The sequence below is a fragment of the Momordica charantia genome (genome assembly GCF_013281855.1).
Source record: "Momordica charantia cultivar OHB3-1 chromosome 1 unlocalized genomic scaffold, Mcharantia_2.0 BLBB01000001.1, whole genome shotgun sequence".
NCBI classification, from domain to species: domain Eukaryota; kingdom Viridiplantae; phylum Streptophyta; class Magnoliopsida; order Cucurbitales; family Cucurbitaceae; genus Momordica; species Momordica charantia.
The window spans coordinates 4444634-4456965 of record NW_028275157.1 but is presented as its reverse complement, the minus strand read 5'-3'; positions in this window follow the sequence as shown (position 1 = coordinate 4456965).

Genomic DNA, 12332 nt, shown 5'->3' with positions numbered 1-12332 from the left:
GTAATGGTTGGAATTTTTCTTTGAATTAATATAATGCACCACTGTGTCGATAAATTTGTGGAATTAAAAAATAAAAAATCTTGCCCTAGAATTTAAAAATCTTTTATTTATTTGTTTATTATTGTTCTTTTTTGTTTTTTTGTGTACTATGGAATTTAAGAAGATGGGATACAAAAACTTTTGTCGTTTCATTTTCTAAAAATTGAAAGACATATTTTCTTTCCATACAATTAATTATAAATTGTATACATTGTATTCAAGTTAGAAATTTTGTTAGGTAATCTTTGGGGCCTTATTAATAATGTTAATTTAACTAATATTAGTACATGAAAATACTGGGTATGTAATTCATATGGAAAATAGTTTAATAATATTATTAGGAAGACAGAGCAGGACACATCAGAGTTATTTTGAAAGATCTTCCAAAGAGCTTACCACACAGATGTAAGGTGGGAAAGATTCTACACAAATGTAAGGTAGGGAAAGATTCTATCAAAAGATTCAGATCCATTATTTCAATATTCTACCACGTAACACACAATCGAAAAGTGGCAAAAAAACACAATACCGTTTCAGAACTTAGTTGCCTTGTTTATGTACAGTGAATTGTCAATTAATACATGAATTTTACGAATAAAAAATATAAATATTAAATTACAAATTTCCTTCATCTAATTTGAGCATGGTTTTATTTTGGCTTTTAGAGTTTTAAATGTCTCAATATAATCGGTACAATTTGGGTTTAGTTATTTAAATCTTGATCTTACTTTTTTACAAATATCAATTTTGTTATTATGGTTTGGTTATAACCTCTCCAATCATCTTTAAATTGTTGTCTTTTATGCACTAGAAAAATCCATCTAACCTTTTATATCTCATAATCAATACTAAACTCTAATTTAGATCATTAACTCGATCATTGCCACGTATAAAGTGTGTCGATATAGTAAGAACAAAGATAAGATTTGTGAAGTTTGATTGAACCATGTACAAAAATATTGAAATTTTCAAGATGGTACGTGCTGAGTGCAGAACCATACATCTTTTTTAGCGAGGAACAAAGTTTTGCATCCCAGTATTTTATTTATATCATCTTTTGATTCAAAAAAAATTAGAGGAAACAACTTAATAAGTCTATTTTAATTACAATGTGATAGATTTTGCAATTTGCAAGATATTGTATTAACCTTTGAACTAGTCTATAAATAGAGATAAGTTGGAACTTAGGAGCCCCATCCCTCTCACATCCTTAAAACTCTCTCTCTCTAAAATTCTTCATTTTGTTAGACAATGTCGAAGGCCGCCCTAACTTGCTTCTTTTTTCTGCTCATACTTTTGCCAAATGAACTTTTCGTGGCTATGGCAAAAGGTAGCGCAAAAGCTCCTACGGTGAGCACTACTGGAGATAGCTCTGATGGATTCTCGGTGACTGCTTATCGCCCAACCGTTCCTGGCCATAGCCCTGGTGATGGCAATGGTGACAACAACAGCGAGGATAGTGACGAAGTTCAAAACTAAAGAACTTTTTGGAACCAAGTTTTATGTGATCGTAATGTTTTGTTATGGCTAGCTTTTTCATGTGGAGTCGACGTCCTTTTGTTTATGGGTTGGGTTGCTATGTTTCTTTTGTCCTGGTTTTGAATTTCATGTGTTAAGTTTGCCGTTTGCTTTTGCTTTCATGAACTTATAATAAATACAAGCTAGCTATTTGACTTTTGGGCAAATGAGAAGTACATTCAATTACAATTATTATATTTAATTACAAATGAAAGTATCACTTTGGTTCGAGCAAGAAAATAAAAAGGTAAAAGTACAACTACCTATGTCGCAACGTCATTGCGACGGGATTGACTGGCGTCATCTCCTGGGTCTCTTTCGAGATAAAAAGCTTGGAATCGTCCCAACCATCCACAAAATGTAATTTGTCGCCTATTAAACAAAATTTGGTATACGATAAATATATTTTTAGTTTGAGAGTCCATTGAGTATAGGGAAGCTTTTAACTCAATTTCGACTTACTTTGCAATTTCAAACTAAGTCGAACTTGAAAGAAACTCATTTTATCTTTTAGAATAAAATTTAACTATTTTGCAGGATTTTTGTTGTTAAAAAATCAATGTTTTAGGTTTGTTTTTAGCTGAAAATTGGAGTTATTTGGTGGCATTTTTTTTTCTAGTTACTGAATTTTAGAAGAAATTTGAAATTGTCTGTTGTTTTAATTTAAATGAGTGAAATGAAATTTGAAATTATTTGTTGTTTTAATTTAACGAGTGAAATATTTAGTAAACAAATTTTTTTACATTTAAAATAAGTTTTGCCAGAAAAATAAAATAAGTTGATTTTTAAAGGAAAATTATGATGTGGAGGATACATGAATGAACCGATATCAGTCTGAGAGGGATCTCATGAGAAAATGGTCAAGAAAAATGTGCACCTTCATTTATGGCGACTCAGTCATAAGAACTCCAATATTAAGCATGCTTGACTTGAAGCAATTCTCATGTTGATCTGTTCCCAAAAATACCCAAAATCTTCAAAATTTCAGAACATAAATATGAAAAAAGAAAAAAAAAGCCCCAAATTTCAGTAGATTAACACCTAAAACAGTCTCGACATCCCGCAATTTTCAGCTCACAAAACCATTTCAAAATAACCCCAAAATCTGAAACTTTCAGCATAAACACAGTCCAAAGTCAGCCCTCAAAATCTGCAATTTTCAGTAGAAATTGACGCCAAACAGCCCCAAATTTTCTTCAAAATAAGCAACAATAAAATGTAAAAAAACTCCCAAGAACATTTAAAAAATCAACAACAATAATACGTAAAACATCCTCCCTAAACCTTCAAAAATCAACAACAACAAGTAAAATAGCCTCTGACCATTGTGAAAAATGGTCCCGAAATAGCCCCGAAAAAAGCTCCAAAAAAACAGCACAATAAATAGTGAAAAAGTAAATTTATCCACCTTACTCACCTATATAGGAAATAATTGTGGGTCTCTGAAGTGGGATTTGTCAATTATATCGGTTGATGCGTGGATTTCGGTCCTCCGGTTCACTACCTCGCATCCACCAAATTTGTTGATCCGGGACTAGTACCTGCAAAATCAAATCGAGCTAAACCGGTGTGACTCTAGTCACACGGGCTCCGATGCTTAAGTTAGCAAGAGAATAACGTAAATGTAGTCAACTCTCTTCCCCCTATACCTCTAAGGCTGGATCAATACTTATAGCGTGAAGCTGGCTGGGCCGTGGGCCGAGCACGGCTCGGGACCGAGCCCCGGGTCGGGGCCGAGCACTGGGTCGGGGCCGAGCACCGGGTCAGGGCCGAGCCCTTCGTGGCTCAGTGGGCTTCGTCGCCTCGTCTTGGCTGGCCCTCGGCTTGTCCCCCGGCGTGTCGTCTCTTTCCTGGCCCGTTTTGGCCGGCCTGTCTTCCCCAATCAACTTCAACTCCTTGTCTCTTTTCGGGTCATTTTCGTTCTCCATAACAATGGCCCCCACTCTCAAAACAGAAGACGAATAATTGTGTAATGATCTTTGTTTTGAGAGTACTTGTCGCTTTGTCGTTACCACGAGATCATTGTATATCAGTGGCTAAAAATGGGAAGGTTGCTAACGCACAGGGCTTCTACCAAAAGCTTTTGATCCAATTTTGGATCTTAGTGCTTGGTTCCTGCCACTGGTTTTGTACCTTGAACTTGTCGATACTATTCATGAATTGGAAGTTTTTCCAATTTTCGTTGACCATAATCAAGTCTCTTGAGCCTGGTTTTATTCTCATTTGAGTTTAAACCATTTTGGCCTTGGGATCTAACTTTAACAGAACTAATGTCGATACCTTTGGGTTTCTAACCTATTTGGCTTTTGCCCATGTTTTATACCTCAGGGTTTACTCTCGAGTTTCTAACCCACTTGGCTTTTGCCAATGGCCTTTATACCCTGAGTTTAGTCGGTACCCTTAGGTTTCTAACATATTTGGCTTCTGCCGGTTTTTTACCCCAGTTAAATCAACACCCTCGGGTTTTAACCTATTTTGGCTTTTACCATATGATTTTCTACCCGTGGGTTTTCGTTGATCGGTTAGGCTTGCCTGTTTTCTGTTTTAACCTTGCTGGGCCCGTACGCATGCCTTTCTCAGCACCTCGGGATTCTTTTCCCTGGTTTCACTGATTGGCTTTCAGCTTATCGGCCTGCTTCTAGGTCCGTCCCAATTTTGAGTTCCTTGATTGGTCGTAGATATGTAGATGTTCAGGTCGTAGATATGTAGATATTTATATGATGCCCCCTGCTTGAGAAATTTATTTCAGAATGAACATAAGAACTCAAGTATCACGTCGAACGTCGAATACTTTATTAGTAGGAAAATCGTCCTGTCGAAGATTTGGTTACAATAAGCTTAGTTGGTCTAAATAATGGAGAAACATAAAAATGTCCAGAAATATGTCGAACTAGTGGTAGTATCTTTTGAGGTGTTGGGCGTGCCACGGGTGTAGTAAGGCCTTCCCCCGCTGGTCTTCTAAAGCATAAGTGCCTATTCGCACCACTTTAGTGACTTTGTATGGGCCCTCCCATGTTGGCCGAGCGCACCGCTAGTTGAATCTTTGTATTGGGCATAACCTTTCTTAACACCAGATCACCTTCTCTAAAGTCACGTTGCTTGACCTTCGAGTTGTAGTATCGAGCTATTCGATTTTTGTATTCAGCCATTCGTAGTCGTGCTGTTTCTCGATGTTCTTCTAATAGGTCGAGGTTGAGCTTTACGGATTCGTTGTTGTCAAGTAGAGTGAACTGCTCTACCCTTGGGGAGGGGAGTCCGATCTCGACTGGCACTACCGCCTCAGAGCCAAATGATAATGAAAATGACGTTTCTCCTATCGAAGTACAAGGTGTCGTTCTGTATGCCCATAATGCGTTGGGAAGTTCCTCTGCCCACAACCCTTTGAGCTTTTCTAATCTGGTCTTCAGAGTTCTTTTGATAATTTTGTTGACTGCTTCAACCTGCCCATTAGCCTGCGGATGTGCTGGCGAGGAACAGATGTGCTTAATGCCCAACTCCCTGCAAAATTCTCGAAAGGCAGGATTGTCGAACTGCTTCCCATTATCACTGATAATGGCGTAGGGTATTCCGAAGCGGCAAATTATGTTCTTCCAGATGAAGTCGGTGACCTTTTTCTCTGTAATTGTCGCTAGGGCTTTGGCTTCGGCCCACTTAGTAAAATAGTCGGCTGCCACTACTGCAAATTTGGTCTGGCCCTTTCCTAGTGGGAGAGGCCCTATAAGGTCTATTCCCCACTGAGCAAAGGGCCAAGGACTCATTATGCTTGTCAGAGGCTCTGGCGATTGTCTAGGTACGGTTGCAAACCGTTGGCATTTGTCGCATTTTTTGGTGAATTGCTTTGTGTCATTCAGCATGGTCGGCCAGTAGTACCCTTGTCGAATTATTTTGTGACTTAGGGATCGTTCTCCAGAATGGCTCCCACAAACACCCTCATGTATCTCTCTCATGACGTAGTCGGCTTCATCGGGCGTTAGACATTTTAAAAGCGGAACGAGTAGCCTCTTTTGTACAGATTGTCGTCTTTAAGCACATATCTGGCCGATCGTCGTTGTAGCTACTGGGCCTCTATCTTTTCAGTAGGCAGGATCCCATCTTTCAAATATTTGATCAAAGGGCTCTTCCAGTTTTCTTCTGGTTGCCCTTGATTGTCGATATCCATGGCTTTCTGAGGTTCTATGCTTGGCTCGGGTAGAATCTCGACCGGTACAGTTCTGCCTAAGTCGGTTTCATAAGCCGCAGCTAGTCGAGCTAACGCATCGGCGTTGACGTTTTGAGCACGTGGAATTTGTCGAATCTCATATTTTGAGAACTGGTCGAGCTGGTTTCTTACCTGTGAAAGGTATTTCGCCATTCGCGGTTCTCTAGCCTGGAACTCCTCTTTCACCTGACCCACAATCAGCTGTGAATCACTAAGTATTAGTATGTTCCTGACCCCAACGTACCTGGCCACTTTTAGTCCTGCTAGTAGAGTTTCGTACTCGGCTTCATTGTTGGATGCATGAAAGTTGAATCGCAGCGCATATTCGAATCTTTCTTTATCTGGAGAGATTAGTAGGAGTCCTGCCCCGCATCCCCGAAAATTTGAGGACCCATCTACGTAGAGTGTCCAGAGTTGTTCTTCCTCAACCACTTGTGGGTCGATACTATATACTTGAGGCTCTGTTGGTGTTAATTCCGCTATGAAGTCTGCCACAACCTGCCCTTTCATGGCAGTTCTTGGCTTATAGTGAATGTCGTACTCGCTGAGCTCTACAGCCCACTTTACCAGTCGTCCAAAAGTGTCCGGCTTTTGTAAGATCTGTCGTAAGGGAAAGTTGGTGAGGACCATTATTTTGTGAGCTTGGAAATACGGGCGTAGTCTCCGAGCTGAAGTGACCAGTGCCAATGCCAGCTTCTCCATTGGTGGGTATCTAAGTTCTGCATCTACCATTGCTTTGCTTGTGTAGTAAATTGGGGACTGTCGTCCATCTTCTTCCTTTATTAACGCGGAACTCACCGCAGTGTTGGATACAGCTAAGTATAAGTAGAGCTCATCACCCACGATCGGCTTTGCGAGGAGTGGAGCTGCCCCTAGGTACTGTTTCAGCTCCTTAAAGGCAGCCTCGCACTCTTCCGTCCATTCAAATTGTCCTTTGTTCCTTAAGATTCTGAAGAATGGTAGGCACTTGTCAGTGGAACGGCTAACAAATCTGTTGAGTGCTGCTATCCTTCCATTGAGTCCCTGCAGCTGCTTTAGAGTTTTAGGTGGATCCATCTCCAGAACAGCTTTGATCTTATCTGGATTGGATTCGATTCCCCTTTGGTGCACTAAAAATCCCAGGAACTTGCCTAAGGTCACTCCAAACGTGCATTTGGTGGGATTCAACTTCATCTTGTACTTTCGCAAGATGTCGAACGCTTCTGCCAAATCCTCCTCGTGTCGCTCGTTCTTTCGACTCTTTACCAGCATGTCGTCTACGTAGACTTCCATATTTTTGCCGATTAAGGCTGCAAACATCCGATTCACCATTCGTTGGTAGGTTGCACCTGCATTCTTTAATCCAAACGGCATCACGGTGTAGCAATACAAGCCTCGACTCGTGACAAAAGAGGTTTTCTCCTGATCCGGTACATGCATCTTGATTTGATTATATCCAGAGTAGGCATCCATGAAACTCAATCTTTCATGTCCTACAGTGGCATCAACCAGTTGATCTATTCGAGGCAAAGGAAAAGAATCCTTTGGACAGGTCTTATTTAGATCCGTGAAGTCGATGCACATTCTTCATTTGCCGTTTGGCTTCTTTACCAGCACCACGCTGGATATCCACTGGGGATAATGTACTTCCCGAATGAAGCCTGTTTTCAGTAGCTCATCCACTGTTCAGCTACAATCTCGTTCCTTTCTTGGTTGAACGCGCGACGCTTCTGTTTCACTGGCTTACAGCTCTCGTCGACGTTGAGTCGATGTACCATAACTCCTCGGTCGATTCCCGGCATGTCCTCCGGTGACCATGCGAACACATCAGCGTTGCTTCTGAGGAAGTTTATAAGGCTTTCTCTTTCCTCACTCCCCAACTTGGTTCCGATGTTGACCCGTCAATCTTCGGCTGTCAGAGGGACAGATTCTACCTCTTCAGCCGGTTCTCCCCCATCAAGGGTGGTCGAATTAAGTCGATGACCAGGGCTCGGCCTTGCCTCTCTCGAAAGATCTGTCGCTTTAATTAGGCCCGCCACTGGTTCTCCCTTATCAAGGGTGGTCGGATTAAGTCGATAACCAGGGCTCGGCCTCGCCTTTCCCGAGAGGTCCGTCGCTTTATTCAGGCCCGACACTGGTTCTCTCCCATCAAGGGTGGTCGCATTAAGTTGACGATCAGGGCTCGGTCTTGTCTCATCTAAGTGATCAGCCGCTTCTTTCAGGCTCTTCTCTTCGAAGCACCGATGGCTCTCATCAGGATTCATGTCGCTTTCGGACCAAGTCGATGATTAGGGCTTCGTCCTACCTTGCCTGAATGGTCGGCCACTGCACTCTACACGCCTTGGATCGAAATTTCACCTCAGATCGGGATTTTGCTTCGACGAAACTCGTTTTGCTGTATCGTTCCCACAGACGGCGCCAGTTGTTGATGCGTGGATTTCGGTCCTCCGGTTCACTACCTCGCATCCACCAAACTTGTTGATCCGGGACTAGTACCTGCAAAATCAAATCGAGCTAAACCGGTGTGACTCTAGTCACACGGGCTCCGATACTTAAGTTAGTCAACTCTCTTCCCCCCATATCTCTAAGGCTGGATCAATACTTATAGCGTGAAGTTGTTCCAGAATCTTCCGTAGCTAACCCTAATTCACCGTTGCAGGGCCTGGGCGACATCGTCGATCGAAGACGGGGGATCACTGGCTGGGCCGTGGGCCGAGCACGGCTCGGGACCGAGCCCCGTGTGGCTCAGTGGGCTTCCCTCTGGTCGCTTTCCTCGTTCTCTACCCCGGCGTTAGGTCACTCTTTTGGCCGGCCCGTTATGTCCCGGGCCGGTCTTCCCCAATCAGACTTTAACTCCTTGTCTCGTTTCGGGTCATTTTCGTTCTCCATAACAATATCGTTGGAGGAGGAAAATAGAGAAAAACTTAATGCGGGTTTGCGTATCGTCCTGTAAAAAAGAAAAAAAAACAAAATCATGGAAGTCGTCGAATCTACTATTATCACTACCGCCGCTCATAGCTGGTTCGAGTGTCGTGGCTCGAGAAAAACTCGTAGGTCACTGACCTGTTAATGTATCCAGTGGCGGATCCAGAAATTAGAGTGGGGGTTTCGTACTAATTTACAAGTTAAGTGAGTAAATAAGAGTATGATTTTGAGATAGCAACTTTTTTTTTTGTCAACGTGCACTATAAATTTAGTTTCGTATATTATAATTATAATCAACAATTTGTTCTTATATTCAGATTTGCCAATAATTTTTATAAATTAATTATATAAAATTTATCAAAACTAATGTTACTTTTATTCCATAGACATATAATCCATCAATTTTCTTATAGTATTCTATTTAGATTTTAAGTTAAATCTACAATAACATTAATAAAAATAGAATTAAAAAAATCAAAACATAAAAAATTATGTATATAATATTTATATGTATAAAAATAGTTAAAACATTAGAATGTTATGTTCTATTCCAAATTTTTACTAATTATTGGGTAAAATAAGTTCAACAAGTCAAACTTTGTAAAGTCAATAAAAATATACCTACACTAATTAGATTAAAAAGACAACAAAATGATTGAAAAAGATTTTTGATAGGGTTAAAAGAGTAAATGGTGGTAGAATTTAAAATTAGGTTTTAAATTTTCCATCAACTTATTTATTTTCTTATTTTTCTTTTTTTAAAAATTTACATATTTGTATAGAAAATTTATAATTTATCATTTTTAAAAAATTTATATAATCTATGAATTGTTTTTCTTGTTTAAAACTTAGGTTAGAATAAGAAAAAGTATAGAAAAATTATGAATAAAGAGAAAATACGAATTAGATGGAAAATAATATAAATAAAAATGTTTCAAGTTCAATCATGGAAGATAACTTGAAGAAAAATTAAAAAGAAAAAAGAAAAGAAAAAAATGCCCGAACTTTCGCACAGCAAGGTGAAAATCAAAAAAGAGAAAATATCACGGAAAGGAAAGAAAAATTTTAAAAAATAAAAAAATAAAATATGCCCGAACTTTTGCACGACAAGGTGGAAATCAGGAAAAACAAAATATCACGGAAAAGGAAGAAAAACAACCATGGAAAGATTCGAACCTTAATATTTGGGGGGCGAGGGGGTGCTCGAGCCCCCTTTGAGCCCAACGTAGATCCGCCCCTGAATGTACCGTCACCGTGCGCTGGAGTCTGCTGTCATAGTCGGAGGAGACAACTACTATGGGCCAGAGGATAAGACCGTTGTTCGTTATCGGGTATGTTGCTTTCACTGCTGAAGTTCGTCGTGCCGCCACCGGGCTACTTTAGTAAGATTGCAAGATAGGAAGACAATTGGTGGTGGTGGTGGCTGATTTCTAGAAAGAGAAAGAGATGAAAAAGAAAAGGAGGCTAAGGTTTGTATTGACTGTTTTAAGAAAGGTAAGTGGACTTTTCCTAATAAGAGAAACAAAGGGTTTCACCCAATGTCGTTGTTCGAGGTTGACGCAAGTCAACTTTGTCGTAATTAATCTACGCCTTCACCCCTCGTTTGTGTGCTTCAGTAAATTATCTGATGTATAACATTTCCCAGTTCGTGTCAAGCTTCTTACCCTGGTGATGTTGTCAATTGGATATTAAAGAGGTTGTACTTCCTGCTCGACATTTACCTTACACTCACATCTCCAAGGCACTGCTTTGGAGCTTTTATATTCAAAAGGAGCTAAAACCTGAATAGTAATTGACTTTTGGCTACTACGAAATGCATCGGGTTTTTCATGGTAAAGATCGTGACATGATCATATTTGTCCCAAAGTCCTTGTAACAAAATCAAGTAGAGAGGAGAGCATCGTTGATCGTTCAACGTCCACAGCGCGCACACAAAAGCCATCACCACTATGATAACCTCACAAGCACTCATCTTGTGCGTGCCTTCCAGCACAATCAGCACCTCGTGCGTGCACGCCAACGACCAGCCCGCGTGCGCACCCTACACGTTCCCCTACCACCAACGCCTACGCACACCCCTATCTTGCCAGCGCCCGCAGGCCTTTGTCATGCTAACCTCACAAGAGGCTAGCGCCCCCGCCAGCACACGCGTCCGCCTGATGTCAGCGTCTCCCCACATGCCCCCTCGCCCCGCCTGCTTGCGGCAGTGCCCCTACACATCTCGTCCGCTCACGCCCGCGCGCGCATCCTGCCTGCTCAGCGCCACACCCACACCCCCTCACCGCTAGGCTTGCACGCTTAACGCCCCATCATGCCCCGTCAATCCTCGCCCCTGCGCGCGTCCCCTTGGTGTTGCCTTGTCGCCCCAGTGTAACAAAATAAGGAAAAATCTTTAGATTTATTTGAGAATTATTTTCTTTAAATCTAGGAAAGCAATATCTTTTCAAATTAGGAAGATCTTTTCTTTTATTTTCCTTAGATTTTATTTTGTTAAAATTAAAGAATAAATTGCGTTGCTTGATTAGCAAATTCGCTTTTTAGGATAATATCTTTTCAAACATTTTGTTTTATTTTCCTTAAATTTTAGGTTTATTTTTATTTTCCACTTTCCTAGTATTGGCCATGGGCCTTGGCATATAAATATGCTTGTGGCTAATCGAACAAGGGCAATCAAATCTAGTCCAAATCGATTTATTTTTTGCAAGTAGTCGTATTATTAGTTTAACGTTAAACTAAAAATATTTATGGTTATTTTGTCAACTTCGGACAGCCCAAAAGAAGGAGGACAGTCGCAAGGCCTACTGGGCTATCCGAGAGAGACCTTAGTGCAACCCCATATTTTATTGTGAGGGAGCAGCCCCTCCAAACGACTTCAAAACCTTTTGGCAGCCCACACACGTAAAGTGCACTCGTTGTACTTTAATTTGCCACTGGTTTGAGCCCATCCGAGCCGTATACAGCATGCACCCCTCACCCCGACCTTCTTGCCACTCTTGAATTTGTCTTTGTTGAATTTCAAAACATCGAAGGTCGACTGAGATAGTTGAGGAACATGTCAGATGGCAATTGCAAAACCAAGTAACAGGTTAGAGTATGATGAGAAGTGAAACGTAAACAAACGAGAGACACGACATCTTACTAAGTTCGCAAACCTACAGGGAACATTGTAGAAGGGTTGGTCGGTCTTGTCCTTCCCCAACCACTGTTCAGAGGCATAGAACCATCTTCCTACCCATTTCTTTATGGAGGTGGGACCTTGACGATGCCTCCTAAACCCTGCACCTTTCCTTGCGCATAAATAATAACGACCAGGCTTCTTGGAGATGTGTTTCACCTTGAAACAAGCCAAGAGCTGGTCGGCCCTAAGGAGGTCTAACCCTTCTACCTTATGACGTCTCAACCAAAATAACACTACAAGACCAAAGGCAACACCCCATCCATTAGAGGACACCTGAGTTGGAGTAAGTCCACTTCGGACTAGAAACTCTTGTACCAGATAATGAACGAGCAGGCGGAAGTCGTACTCGAACATCTTCAAATAGAGTGTGATGCACCCATCCGGAGGGTCGTCAGCACGTTCCCCCTCATTGGGAAGCCTAAGAATGATGTTGTCCGGAATGCTATATCTCTTAGAATATAGATCCTTCTGTACGACCTATAAAACAAAAGAGAC